The sequence below is a fragment of the Balaenoptera physalus genome (assembly GCF_965194825.1).
Source record: "Balaenoptera physalus genome assembly, contig: HAP1_SCAFFOLD_387, whole genome shotgun sequence".
Classification (NCBI taxonomy): Eukaryota; Metazoa; Chordata; class Mammalia; order Artiodactyla; family Balaenopteridae; genus Balaenoptera; species Balaenoptera physalus.
This window is the reverse complement of record NW_028126298.1, coordinates 597,162-614,223: the sequence shown is the minus strand read 5'-3', so window position 1 is coordinate 614,223 and position 17,062 is coordinate 597,162.

The window sequence follows — 17,062 nt, the reverse complement described above, 5'->3', positions numbered from 1 at the left end:
TTACTGGGCTCCATAATAACTTTAACCACATTTCTAGATGACCACTGCCATCACAATGCCTCATGACATTGTCATCACAATTCGCCATTACCATTGTCATCACAATGCTCCATGAACCATGTCATCACAGGGTCCCAGGACACTTGTCATCACAATGATCCATGACCACTTTCATCACAATGCTCCATGACCACTGTCATCTCAATGCTCCATGGCCTTTGTGTTCACAATGCTCCCTGGCCCCTGTAATCACAGTGCTCCATAACACCTTTCATCATAACGCTCCATGACGACTGTCATCTCAATGCCCCATGAGGCCTGTCATCACAATTCTCCAAGGCACCTCTCATCACAATGCTCCCTGACACTTGTCATCACATTGCTCCATAGCACCTGTCATCACAGTGTTCCCTGCCCATGTCATCACAATGCTCCATGTCCCCTATAATCACAATGCTCCATGCCTTTTTCCTCACAATGCTGCAGAATTCTTTTCAACACAATGTTCCATGACCGTGGCATCACAATCCTACATGACCCTGCTCATCACAATTCTCCATGACCTTTGTCATCACAATGCTCTATGTCGCTTTTCATCACAATTCTCAATGACCACTTTAATCACTATGATGGCTGACAATTTTTATCACATTTCTCTATTGTCATTACAATTCCCCATGGCCCCTTTCTTCACAATGCTCCATGATGCCTGTCATCACAATGCTCCATGGAGTTTGTTATCACAATGCTCCAGGACCAGTTTCATCACAATACTCCATCCCCCTTGTCATCACAGTGCACAATGAAACCTTTCATTACAATGCTCCATGACACTTGTCATCACAATGCTCCATGGCCTTTATCGTCACAATGCTCCCAGGCACTTTTCATCACGATGTTCCATGAAAACTTTCATCACATTGCTCCACGACCATTGTCATCACAATAGTCCATACCCTTGTCAACACAATGCTGCATAATCCCTGTCATCACAATTCTCCATGACTGCTGTCACCACAATAATCCAGAACAATTTTCATAACAATGCTTCATGCCCCCAGTCATCACAGTGCTCCATGATACCTTTCATCACAATTCCTAGATGATCAATGTCATCACAATGCCCCATGACACCTGTCATCACAATTCGCTATGACCCTTGTCATCACAATACTCGATGAACCGTGTCATCACAGTGTTCCAGGGCACATGTCATCACAATGATCCATGACGACTTTCATCACAATGCTCCAATACACCTGTCATCTCAATGCTCCATGGCCCCTTCATCACAATGCTAAATTAACCCCGTCATCACAATGTTCCCTGTCCTTTTCATCACAATGTTCCATGGGCCCTGTCATCACAATGCTCCATGCGCTTGTCATCAAAATGCTCCAGAACTCTTGTCATCATAATGCTCCATGCCAATGTCATCAAAATGCCCCATGACACTTGTCATCACAATCCTCCACGTCATTTGTCATCACAATGTTCCATGGCCCCTGTCATCACAGTGCTCCATGATACCATTCATCACAATTCTAGAGGACCACTATCATCACAATGCCCCGTGACAGGTGTCATCACAATTTGCCATGGTCCCTGTCATCAAAATGCTCCATGAACCGTTTCATCACAAGGTTCCAGGACACTTGTCATCACAATGATCCATGATCACTTTCATCAAAAGGCTCCATGAAACCTGTCATCTCAATGCTCCATAGGCTTTGTATTCACAATGCTCCATGGCCCCTCTAATCACAGAACTCCATGACTCCTTTCATCACAATGCTCCAAGACCGCTGTCATCACAATGCCCCATGACGCCTGCCATCACAAATCTCCAAGGCCTCTCTTACCAAAAAGCTCCATGATCCCTGTCAGTACAATGTTCCATGACACTTTTCACCACAATGCTCCATGACCCATGTCATCACAAAGTTCTCTGCCCATATCATCACAATGCTCCTTGTCACCTTTCATCACAATACTCCATGCTCTTTCATCACAATGCTCCAGAATGCTTGTCATCGCAATGTTCCTTGACCGTGTCAACACAATGATCCATGACTCCTTTCCTCACAGTGCTCCAGTACCCCTTTCATCACAATGCTCCATGCCATTGTCAGCACAATGCTCCTTGGAGACTGTCATCAAAATGCTCCATCCCCTTTTCATCACAATGCTCCAGATATAATATCCTTACAATGCTCCATGCCCGTGTCAACACAATGCTCCATGACCCCTGTCATCAAAATGCTTTATGAACCTTGTTATTAGAATGTTCCATGACCCCTGTCATCAAAATGATCCATGATCGTTGTCATCACAATGCTGCATGATACCTTTCATCCCAATTCTTTGTGACCGCTGTCATCACAATGCTCCAGGACAATTTTAATCACAATGCTCCATGCCCACGTCATCACAGTGCCCCATATTCCCTGTAATCACAATGCTCCATGACCCTGTCATCACAATGCTACATGACCCCTGTCATCACATTGTTCCCTGGCCTATGTATTCACAATGCTCCATGGACCCTGTAATCACACTGCTCCATGTTCCCTTTCAACACAATGCTCCATGACCCCTGTCATCACAACGTTCCATGAAAGTTGTCATCAAAATGTTCCATGACCCCGGTCACCACAAGGTTCCCTGCCCTTGTAATCACAATGCTCCGTGACCCCTGTCAACACAATGACTGATGACCCCTGTCATCAAAATGCTAAATAGCACTTTTCATCACAATGCTCTATGACAGCTGTCATCACTATTCTCCATGTCACTTGTTATCGCAATGTTCCATGGCCCCTGTAATCACAGTGCTCCATGACCCGTTTCACATAAATGCTCCATGACCTCACTCATCACAATGCCCCATGACCCCTGTAATCACAATGCTCCATGGCCCTTGTCATCACAGTTCTCCAAGCCTTTGTCATCACACAGCTCTATGGCCCCTGTAATCACAATGCTCCATGCTCTTGTCATCACAAGGCTCCAGAACACTTGTCATTATAATGCTCCATGTCCGTTTCATCGCCATGCTCCATATCCTTGTCATCACAATGCTCCAGGTCTGTTGTCATCACCATGCTTCATGCCCGTGTCATCACAATGCTCCATGAATCTTGTCTTCAAAATGCTTCATGACCCATGTCATCACAATGCTCCGTGACCCTGTCAACACAATGCTTGATGACCCCTGTCATCAAAATGCTAAATGGCACTTGTCATCACAATGCTCTATGACGCCTGTCATCACTATTCTCCATGTCACTTGTCATCACAATGCTCCAAGGCCCCTGTAATCACAGTACTCCATGACCCCTTTCATCACAATGCCCAATGCCACCTCTCATCACAATTCTCCATGGCATTTGTCATCAAGATGCTCCATGACACCTGTCATCACAATACTCCATGACACTTGTCATCACAATGCTCGATGGCCCTTGTCATCACAATGTTCCTTGGTGCTTTTCATCGCAATGCTCCATGACAACTTTCATCAAAATACTCCAAGATTTGTTTCATCACAATGCTCCATGGCCCTTGTCATTACAAATTCACATGATCCCTTTCATCACAATTCTCCATGGCTACTTACATAAAAATGTGCCATGCCCCTGTCATCACAATGCCCAATGATACCTGTTTTTACAATGATCCATGACCCTTGTCATCACAAGGCTCCATGTCCCTTGTATTCACAATGATCCATGGCCCTTGTCATCACAGTGCTCCATAGCGCTTTTCATCACAATGCTCCATGACCGCTTTCAGCACAATGCCCCATGACCCCTGTCATCACGATGCTCCATGGCCCTTGTCATCACAATGCTCCATGAAACATTTCCTCACAATGCTCCTGTACGCCTTTCATCCAAATTCCCCATGGCCACAGTCATCACAATTCTCCATGACCCCTGTCATCGTAATGGTCCATGACCCGTTTCATCTCAATGCTCCATGACACCTGTCATCACAATGCTCCATGGCCTTTGGCATCACAATGCGCCATGGCCCCTGTAATCACAGTGCTCCATGACTCGTTTCATCTTAATGCTCCATGACCCCACTCATCACAATGCCCCATGACCCCTGTAATCACAATGCTCCATGGCCCTTGTCATCACAGTGCCCCAAGCCTTTGTCATCACAATGCTCCATGGTCCCTGTAATCACAATGCTCCAGAACTCTTGTCATTATAATGCTCCATATCCGTTTCATCACCATGCTCCATGACACTTGTCATCACAATGCTCCATGGCCCCTCTCATTACTGGGCTCCATAATAACTTTAACCACATTTCTAGATGACCACTGCCATCACAATGCCTCATGACATTGTCATCACAATTCGCCATTACCATTGTCATCACAATGCTCCATGAACCATGTCATCACAGGGTCCCAGGACACTTGTCATCACAATGATCCATGACCACTTTCATCACAATGCTCCATGACCACTGTCATCTCAATGCTCCATGGCCTTTGTGTTCACAATGCTCCCTGGCCCCTGTAATCACAGTGCTCCATAACACCTTTCATCATAACGCTCCATGACGACTGTCATCTCAATGCCCCATGAGGCCTGTCATCACAATTCTCCAAGGCACCTCTCATCACAATGCTCCATGACACTTGTCATCACATTGCTCCATAACACCTGTCATCACAGTGTTCCCTGCCCATGTCATCACAATGCTCCATGTCCCCTATAATCACAATGCTCCATGCCTTTTTCCTCACAATGCTGCAGAATTCTTTTCAACACAATGTTCCAGGACCGTGGCATCACAATCCTACATGACCCTGCTCATCACAATTCTCCATGACCTTTGTCATCACAATGCTCTATGTCGCTTTTCATCACAATTCTCAATGACCACTTTAATCACTATGATCGCTGACAATTTTTATCACATTTCTCTATTGTCATTACAATTCCCCATGGCCCATTTCTTCACAATGCTCCATGATGCCTGTCATCACAATGCTCCATGGAGTTTGTTATCACAATGCTCCAGGACCAGTTTCATCACAATACTCCATCCCCCTTGTCATCACAGTGCACAATGAAACCTTTCATTACAATGCTCCATGACACTTGTCATCACAATGCTCCATGGCCTTTATCGTCACAATGCTCCCAGGCACTTTTCATCACGATGTTCCATGAAAACTTTCATCACATTGCTCCACGACCATTGTCATCACAATAGTCCATACCCTTGTCAACACAATGCTGCATAATCCCTGTCATCACAATTCTCCATGACTGCTGTCACCACAATAATCCAGAACAATTTTCATAACAATGCTTCATGCCCCCAGTCATCACAGTGCTCCATGATACCTTTCATCACAATTCCTAGATGATCAATGTCATCACAATGCCCCATGACACCTGTCATCACAATTCGCTATGACCCTTGTCATCACAATACTCGATGAACCGTGTCATCACAGTGTTCCAGGGCACATGTCATCACAATGATCCATGACGACTTTCATCACAATGCTCCAATACACCTGTCATCACAATGCTCCATGGCCGCTGTTATCATATTGCTCCATGATCACTTTCATCACAATGCTCCATGACCACTGTCATCACCATGACACATGACCCTGTCATCTCAATGCTCCATGGCCCCTTCATCACAATGCTAAATTAACCCCATCATCACAATGTTCCCTGTCCTTTTCATCACAATGTTCCATGGGCCCTGTCATCACAATGCTCCATGCGCTTGTCATCAAAATGCTCCAGAACTCTTGTCATCATAATGCTCCATGCCAATGTCATCAAAATGCCCCATGACACTTGTCATCACAATCCTCCACGTCATTTGTCATCACAATGTTCCATGGCCCCTGTCATCACAGTGCTCCATGATACCATTCATCACAATTCTAGAGGACCACTATCATCACAATGCGCCATTACGCCTGCCATCACAAATCTCCAAGGCCTCTCTTACCAAAAAGCTCCATGATCCCTGTCAGTACAATGTTCCATGACACTTTTCACCACAATGCTCCATGACCCATGTCATCACAAAGTTCTCTGCCCATATCATCACAATGCTCCTTGTCACCTTTCATCACAATGCTCCATGCTCTTTCATCACAATGCTCCAGAATGCTTGTCATCGCAATGTTCCTTGACCGTGTCAACACAATGATCCATGACTCCTTTCCTCACAGTGCTCCAGTACCCCTTTCATCACAATGCTCCATGCCATTGTCAGCACAATGCTCCTTGGAGACTGTCATCAAAATGCTCCATCCCCTTTTCATCACAATGCTCCAGATATAATATCATTACAATGCTCCATGCCCGTGTCAACACAATGCTCCATGACCCCTGTCATCAAAATGCTTTATGAACCTTGTTATTAGAATGTTCCATGACCCCTGTCATCAAAATGATCCATGACCGCTGTCATCACACTGCTGCATGATACATTTCATCCCAATTCTTTGTGACCGCTGTCATCACAATGCTCCAGGACAATTTTAATCACAATGCTCCATGCCCCCGTCATCACAGTGCCCCATATTCCCTGTAATCACAATGCTCCATGACCCTGTCATCACAATGCTACATGACCCCTGTCATCACATTGTTCCCTGGCCTATGTATTCACAATGCTCCATGGACCCTGTAATCACACTGCTCCATGTTCCCTTTCAACACAATGCTCCATGACCCCTGTCATCACAACGTTCCATGAAAGTTGTCATCAAAATGTTCCATGACCCCGGTCACCACAAGGTTCCCTGCCCTTGTAATCACAATGCTCCGTGACCCCTGTCAACACAATGACTGATGACCCCTGTCATCAAAATGCTAAATAGCACTTTTCATCACAATGCTCTATGACAGCTGTCATCACTATTCTCCATGTCACTTGTTATCGCAATGTTCCATGGCCCCTGTAATCACAGTGCTCCATGACCCGTTTCACATAAATGCTCCATGACCTCACTCATCACAATGCCCCATGACCCCTGTAATCACAATGCTCCATGGCCCTTGTCATCACAGTTCTCCAAGCCTTTGTCATCACACAGCTCTATGGCCCCTGTAATCACAATGCTCCATGCTCTTGTCATCACAAGGCTCCAGAACACTTGTCATTATAATGCTCCATGTCCGTTTCATCGCCATGCTCCATATCCTTGTCATCACAATGCTCCAGGTCTGTTGTCATCACCATGCTTCATGCCCGTGTCATCACAATGCTCCATGAATCTTGTCTTCACAATGCTTCATGACCCATGTCAACACAATGCTCCGTGACCCTGTCAACACAATGCTTGATGACCCCTGTCATCAAAATGCTAAATGGCACTTGTCATCACAATGCTCTATGACGCCTGTCATCACTATTCTCCATGTCACTTGTCATCGTAATGGTCCATGACCCGTTTCATCTCAATGCTCCATGACACCTGTCATCACAATGATCCATGGCCTTTGGCATCACAATGCGCCATGGCCCCTGTAATCACAGTGCTCCATGACTCGTTTCATCTTAATGCTCCATGACCTCACTCATCACAATGCCCCATGACCCCTGTAATCACAATGCTCCATGGCCCTTGTCATCACAGTGCCCCAAGCCTTTGTCATCACAATGCTCCATGGTCCCTGTAATCACAATGCTCCAGAACTCTTGTCATTATAATGCTCCATATCCGTTTCATCCCCATGCTCCATGACACTTGTCATCACAATGCTCCATGGTCCCTCTCATTACTGGGCTCCATAATAACTTTAACCACATTTCTAGATGACCACTGCCATCACAATGCCTCATGACATTGTCATCACAATTCGCCATGACCATTGTCATCACAATGCTCCATGAACCATGTCATCACAGGGTCCCAGGACACTTGTCATCACAATGATCCATGACCACTTTCATCACAATGCTCCATGACCACTGTCATCTCAATGCTCCATGGCCTTTGTGTTCACAATGCTCCCTGGCCCCTGTAATCACAGTGCTCCATAACACCTTTCATCATAACGCTCCATGACGACTGTCATCTCAATGCCCCATGAGGCCTGTCATCACAATTCTCCAAGGCACCTCTCATCACAATGCTCCCTGACACTTGTCATCACATTGCTCCATAGCACCTGTCATCACAGTGTTCCCTGCCCATGTCATCACAATGCTCCATGTCCCCTATAATCACAATGCTCCATGCCTTTTTCCTCACAATGCTGCAGAATTCTTTTCAACACAATGTTCCATGACCGTGGCATCACAATCCTACATGACCCTGCTCATCACAATTCTCCATGACCTTTGTCATCACAATGCTCTATGTCGCTTTTCATCACAATTCTCAATGACCACTTTAATCACTATGATCGCTGACAATTTTTATCACATTTCTCTATTGTCATTACAATTCCCCATGGCCCCTTTCTTCACAATGCTCCATGATGCCTGTCATCACAATGCTCCATGGAGTTTGTTATCACAATGCTCCAGGACCAGTTTCATCACAATACTCCATCCCCCTTGTCATCACAGTGCACAATGAAACCTTTCATTACAATGCTCCATGACACTTGTCATCACAATGCTCCATGGCCTTTATCGTCACAATGCTCCCAGGCACTTTTCATCACGATGTTCCATGAAAACTTTCATCACATTGCTCCACGACCATTGTCATCACAATAGTCCATACCCTTGTCAACACAATGCTGCATAATCCCTGTCATCACAATTCTCCATGACTGCTGTCACCACAATAATCCAGAACAATTTTCATAACAATGCTTCATGCCCCCAGTCATCACAGTGCTCCATGATACCTTTCATCACAATTCCTAGATGATCAATGTCATCACAATGCCCCATGACACCTGTCATCACAATTCGCTATGACCCTTGTCATCACAATACTCGATGAACCGTGTCATCACAGTGTTCCAGGGCACATGTCATCACAATGATCCATGACGACTTTCATCACAATGCTCCAATACACCTGTCATCACAATGCTCCATGGCCGCTGTTATCATATTGCTCCATGATCACTTTCATCACAATGCTCCATGACAACTGTCATCACCATGACTCATGACCCTGTCATCTCAATGCTCCATGGCCCCTTCATCACAATGCTAAATTAACCCCGTCATCACAATGTTCCCTGTCCTTTTCATCACAATGTTCCATGGGCCCTGTCATCACAATGCTCCATGCGCTTGTCATCAAAATGCTCCAGAACTCTTGTCATCATAATGCTCCATGCCAATGTCATCAAAATGCCCCATGACACTTGTCATCACAATCCTCCACGTCATTTGTCATCACAATGTTCCATGGCCCCTGTCATCACAGTGCTCCATGATACCATTCATCACAATTCTAGAGGACCACTATCATCACAATGCCCCATGACGCCTGCCATCACAAATCTCCAAGGCCTCTCTTACCAAAAAGCTCCATGATCCCTGTCAGTACAATGTTCCATGACACTTTTCACCACAATGCTCCATGACCCATGTCATCACAAAGTTCTCTGCCCATATCATCACAATGCTCCTTGTCACCTTTCATCACAATGCTCCATGCTCTTTCATCACAATGCTCCAGAATGCTTGTCATCGCAATGTTCCTTGACCGTGTCAACACAATGATCCATGACTCCTTTCCTCACAGTGCTCTAGTACCCCTTTCATCACAATGCTCCATGCCATTGTCAGCACAATGCTCCTTGGAGACTGTCATCAAAATGCTCCATCCCCTTTTCATCACAATGCTCCAGATATAATATCCTTACAATGCTCCATGCCCGTGTCAACACAATGCTCCATGACCCCTGTCATCAAAATGCTTTATGAACCTTGTTATTAGAATGTTCCATGACCCCTGTCATCAAAATGATCCATGATCGTTGTCATCACAATGCTGCATGATACCTTTCATCCCAATTCTTTGTGACCGCTGTCATCACAATGCTCCAGGACAATTTTAATCACAATGCTCCATGCCCCCGTCATCACAGTGCCCCATATTCCCTGTAATCACAATGCTCCATGACCCTGTCATCACAATGCTACATGACCCCTGTCATCACATTGTTCCCTGGCCTATGTATTCACAATGCTCCATGGACCCTGTAATCACACTGCTCCATGTTCCCTTTCAACACAATGCTCCATGACCCCTGTCATCACAACGTTCCATGAAAGTTGTCATCAAAATGTTCCATGACCCCGGTCACCACAAGGTTCCCTGCCCTTGTAATCACAATGCTCCGTGACCCCTGTCAACACAATGACTGATGACCCCTGTCATCAAAATGCTAAATAGCACTTTTCATCACAATGCTCTATGACAGCTGTCATCACTATTCTCCATGTCACTTGTTATCGCAATGTTCCACGGCCCCTGTAATCACAGTACTCCATGAACCCTTTCATCACAATGCCCAATGCCACCTCTCATCACAATTCTCCATGGCATTTGTCATCAAGATGCTCCATGACACCTGTCATCACAATACTCCATGACACTTGTCATCACAATGCTCGATGGCCCTTGTCATCACAATGTTCCTTGGGGCTTTTCATCGCAATGCTCCATGACAACTTTCATCAAAATACTCCAAGATTTGTTTCATCACAATGCTCCATGGCCCTTGTCATTACAAATTCACATGATCCCTTTCATCACAATTCTCCATGACAACTTACATAAAAATGCTTCATGACCCTGTCATCACAATGCCCAATGATTCCTGTTTTTACAATGATCCATGACCCTTGTCATCACAAGGCTCCATGTCCCTTGTATTCACAATGCTCCATGGCCCTTGTCATCACAATGATCCATAGTGCTTTTCATCACAGTGCTCCATGAACGCTTTCTGCACAATGCCCCATGAACCCTGTCATCACGATGCTCCATGGCCCTTGTCATCACAATGCTCCATGAAACATTTTCTCACAATGCTCCAGTACGCCTTTCAGCCAAATTCCCCATGGCCACAGTCATCACAGTTCTCCATGAACCCTGTCATCGTAATGGTCCATGACCCGTTTCATCTCAATGCTCCAGGACACCTGTCATCACAATGCTCCATGGCCTTTGGCATCACAATGCGCCATGACCCCTGTAATCACAATGCTCCAGAACTCTTGTCATTATAATGCTCCATGTCCGTTTCATCACCATGCTCCATGACACTTGTCATCACAATGCTCCATGGCCCCTCTCATTACTGGGCTCCATAATAACTTTAACCACATTTCTAGATGACCACTGCCATCACAATGCCTCATGACATTGTCATCACAATTCGCCATGACCATTGTCATCACAATGCTCCATGAACCATGTCATCACAGGGTCCCAGGACACTTGTCATCACAATGATCCATGACCACTTTCATCACAATGCTCCATGACCACTGTCATCTCAATGCTCCATGGCCTTTGTGTTCACAATGCTCCCTGGCCCCTGTAATCACAGTGCTCCATAACACCTCTCATCATAACGCTCCATGACGACTGTCATCTCAATGCCCCATGAGGCCTGTCATCACAATTCTCCAAGGCACCTCTCATCACAATGCTCCCTGACACTTGTCATCACATTGCTCCATAACACCTGTCATCACAGTGTTCCCTGCCCATGTCATCACAATGCTCCATGTCCCCTATAATCACAATGCTCCATGCCTTTTTCCTCACAATGCTGCAGAATTCTTTTCAACACAATGTTCCATGACCGTGGCATCACAATCCTACATGACCCTGCTCATCACAATTCTCCATGACCTTTGTCATCACAATGCTCTATGTCGCTTTTCATCACAATTCTCAATGACCACTTTAATCACTATGATCGCTGACAATTTTTATCACATTTCTCTATTGTCATTACAATTCCCCATGGCCCCTTTCTTCACAATGCTCCATGATGCCTGTCATCACAATGCTCCATGGAGTTTGTTATCACAATGCTCCAGGACCAGTTTCATCACAATACTCCATCCCCCTTGTCATCACAGTGCACAATGAAACCTTTCATTACAATGCTCCATGACACTTGTCATCACAATGCTCCATGGCCTTTATCGTCACAATGCTCCCAGGCACTTTTCATCACGATGTTCCATGAAAACTTTCATCACATTGCTCCACGACCATTGTCATCACAATAGTCCATACCCTTGTCAACACAATGCTGCATAATCCCTGTCATCACAATTCTCCATGACTGCTGTCACCACAATAATCCAGAACAATTTTCATAACAATGCTTCATGCCCCCAGTCATCAAAGTGCTCCATGATACCTTTCATCACAATTCCTAGATGATCAATGTCATCACAATGCCCCATGACACCTGTCATCACAATTCGCTATGACCCTTGTCATCACAATACTCGATGAACCGTGTCATCACAGTGTTCCAGGGCACATGTCATCACAATGATCCATGACGACTTTCATCACAATGCTCCAATACACCTGTCATCACAATGCTCCATGGCCGCTGTTATCATATTGCTCCATGATCACTTTCATCACAATGCTCCATGACCACTGTCATCACCATGACTCATGACCCTGTCATCTCAATGCTCCATGGCCCCTTCATCACAATGCTAAATTAACCCCGTCATCACAATGTTCCCTGTCCTTTTCATCACAATGTTCCATGGGCCCTGTCATCACAATGCTCCATGCGCTTGTCATCAAAATGCTCCAGAACTCTTGTCATCATAATGCTCCATGCCAATGTCATCAAAATGCCCCATGACACTTGTCATCACAATCCTCCACGTCATTTGTCATCACAATGTTCCATGGCCCCTGTCATCACAGTGCTCCATGATACCATTCATCACAATTCTAGAGGACCACTATCATCACAATGCCCCGTGACAGGTGTCATCACAATTTGCCATGGTCCCTGTCATCAAAATGCTCCATGAACCGTTTCATCACAAGGTTCCAGGACACTTGTCATCACAATGATCCATGATCACTTTCATCAAAAGGCTCCATGAAACCTGTCATCTCAATGCTCCATAGGCTTTGTATTCACAATGCTCCATGGCCCCTCTAATCACAGAACTCCATGACCCCTTTCATCACAATGCTCCAAGACCGCTGTCATCACAATGCCCCATGACGCCTGCCATCACAAATCTCCAAGGCCTCTCTTACCAAAAAGCTCCATGATCCCTGTCAGTACAATGTTCCATGACACTTTTCACCACAATGCTCCATGACCCATGTCATCACAAAGTTCTCTGCCCATATCATCACAATGCTCCTTGTCACCTTTCATCACAATACTCCATGCTCTTTCATCACAATGCTCCAGAATGCTTGTCATCGCAATGTTCCTTGACCGTGTCAACACAATGATCCATGACTCCTTTCCTCACAGTGCTCCAGTACCCCTTTCATCACAATGCTCCATGCCATTGTCAGCACAATGCTCCTTGGAGACTGTCATCAAAATGCTCCATCCCCTTTTCATCACAATGCTCCAGATATAATATCCTTACAATGCTCCATGCCCGTGTCAACACAATGCTCCATGACCCCTTTCATCAAAATGCTTTATGAACCTTGTTATTAGAATGTTCCATGACCCCTGTCTTCAAAATGATCCATGATCGTTGTCATCACAATGCTTCATGATACCTTTCATCCCAATTCTTTGTGACCGCTGTCATCACAATGCTCCAGGACAATTTTAATCACAATGCTCCATGCCCCCGTCATCACAGTGCCCCATATTCCCTGTAATCACAATGCTCCATGACCCTGTCATCACAATGCTACATGACCCCTGTCATCACATTGTTCCCTGGCCTATGTATTCACAATGCTCCATGGACCCTGTAATCACACTGCTCCATGTTCCCTTTCAACACAATGCTCCATGACCCCTGTCATCACAACGTTCCATGAAAGTTGTCATCAAAATGTTCCATGACCCCGGTCACCACAAGGTTCCCTGCCCTTGTAATCACAATGCTCCATGACCCCTGTCAACACAATGACTGATGACCCCTGTCATCAAAATGCTAAATAGCACTTTTCATCACAATGCTCTATGACAGCTGTCATCACTATTCTCCATGTCACTTGTTATCGCAATGTTCCATGGCCCCTGTAATCACAAAGCTCCATGACCCGTTTCACATAAATGCTCCATGACCTCACTCATCACAATGCCCCATGACCCCTGTAATCACAATGCTCCATGGCCCTTGTCATCACAGTTCTCCAAGCCTTTGTCATCACACAGCTCTATGGCCCCTGTAATCACAATGCTCCATGCTCTTGTCATCACAAGGCTCCAGATCACTTGTCATTATAATGCTCCATGTCCGTTTCATCGCCATGCTCCATATCCTTGTCATCACAATGCTCCAGGTCTGTTGTCATCACCATGCTTCATGCCCGTGTCATCACAATGCTCCATGAATCTTGTCTTCACAATGCTTCATGACCCATGTCATCACAATGCTCCGTGACCCTGTCAACACAATGCTTGATGACCCCTGTCATCAAAATGCTAAATGGCACTTGTCATCACAATGCTCTATGACGCCTGTCATCACTATTCTCCATGTCACTTGTCATCACAATGCTCCAAGGCCCCTGTAATCACAGTACTCCATGACCCCTTTCATCACAATGCCCAATGCCACCTCTCATCACAATTCTCCATGGCATTTGTCATCAAGATGCTCCATGACACCTGTCATCACAATACTCCATGACACTTGTCATCACAATGCTCGATGGCCCTTGTCATCACAATGTTCCTTGGTGCTTTTCATCGCAATGCTCCATGACAACTTTCATCAAAATACTCCAAGATTTGTTTCATCACAATGCTCCATGGCCCTTGTCATTACAAATTCACATGATCCCTTTCATCACAATTCTCCATGGCTACTTACATAAAAATGCGCCATGCCCCTGTCATCACAATGCCCAATGATACCTGTTTTTACAATGATCCATGACCCTTGTCATCACCAGGCTCCATGTCCCTTGTATTCACAATGATCCATGGCCCTTGTCATCACAGTGCTCCATAGCGCTTTTCATCACAATGCTCCATGACCGCTTTCAGCACAATGCCCCATGACCCCTGTCATCACGATGCTCCATGGCCCTTGTCATCACAATGCTCCATGAAACATTTCCTCACAATGCTCCTGTACGCCTTTCATCCAAATTCCCCATGGCCACAGTCATCACAATTCTCCATGACCCCTGTCATCGTAATGGTCCATGACCCGTTTCATCTCAATGCTCCATGACACCTGTCATCACAATGCTCCATGGCCTTTGGCATCACAATGCGCCATGGCCCCTGTAATCACAGTGCTCCATGACTCGTTTCATCTTAATGCTCCATGACCTCACTCATCACAATGCCCCATGACCCATGTAATCACAATGCTCCATGGCCCTTGTCATCACAGTGCCCCAAGCCTTTGTCATCACAATGCTCCATGGTCCCTGTAATCACAATGCTCCAGATCTCTTGTCATTATAATGCTCCATATCCGTTTCATCCCCATGCTCCATGACACTTGTCATCACAATGCTCCATGGTCCCTCTCATTACTGGGCTCCATAATAACTTTAACCACATTTCTAGATGACCACTGCCATCACAATGCCTCATGACATTGTCATCACAATTCGCCATTACCATTGTCATCACAATGCTCCATGAACCATGTCATCACAGGGTCCCAGGACACTTGTCATCACAATGATCCATGACCACTTTCATCACAATGCTCCATGACCACTGTCATCTCAATGCTCCATGGCCTTTGTGTTCACAATGCTCCCTGGCCCCTGTAATCACAGTGCTCCATAACACCTTTCATCATAACGCTCCATGACGACTGTCATCTCAATGCCCCATGAGGCCTGTCATCACAATTCTCCAAGGCACCTCTCATCACAATGCTCCCTGACACTTGTCATCACATTGCTCCATAGCACCTGTCATCACAGTGTTCCCTGCCCATGTCATCACAATGCTCCATGTCCCCTATAATCACAATGCTCCATGCCTTTTTCCTCACAATGCTGCAGAATTCTTTTCAACACAATGTTCCATGACCGTGGCATCACAATCCTACATGACCCTGCTCATCACAATTCTCCATGACCTTTGTCATCACAATGCTCTATGTCGCTTTTCATCACAATTCTCAATGACCACTTTAATCACTATGATGGCTGACAATTTTTATCACATTTCTCTATTGTCATTACAATTCCCCATGGCCCCTTTCTTCACAATGCTCCATGATGCCTGTCATCACAATGCTCCATGGAGTTTGTTATCACAATGCTCCAGGACCAGTTTCATCACAATACTCCATCCCCCTTGTCATCACAGTGCACAATGAAACCTTTCATTACAATGCTCCATGACACTTGTCATCACAATGCTCCATGGCCTTTATCGTCACAATGCTCCCAGGCACTTTTCATCACGATGTTCCATGAAAACTTTCATCACATTGCTCCACGACCATTGTCATCACAATAGTCCATACCCTTGTCAACACAATGCTGCATAATCCCTGTCATCACAATTCTCCATGACTGCTGTCACCACAATAATCCAGAACAATTTTCATAACAATGCTTCATGCCCCCAGTCATCACAGTGCTCCATGATACCTTTCATCACAATTCCTAGATGATCAATGTCATCACAATGCCCCATGACACCTGTCATCACAATTCGCTATGACCCTTGTCATCACAATACTCGATGAACCGTGTCATCACAGTGTTCCAGGGCACATGTCATCACAATGATCCATGACGACTTTCATCACAATGCTCCAATACACCTGTCATCTCAATGCTCCATGGCCCCTTCATCACAATGCTAAATTAACCCCGTCATCACAATGTTCCCTGTCCTTTTCATCACAATGTTCCATGGGCCCTGTCATCACAATGCTCCATGCGCTTGTCATC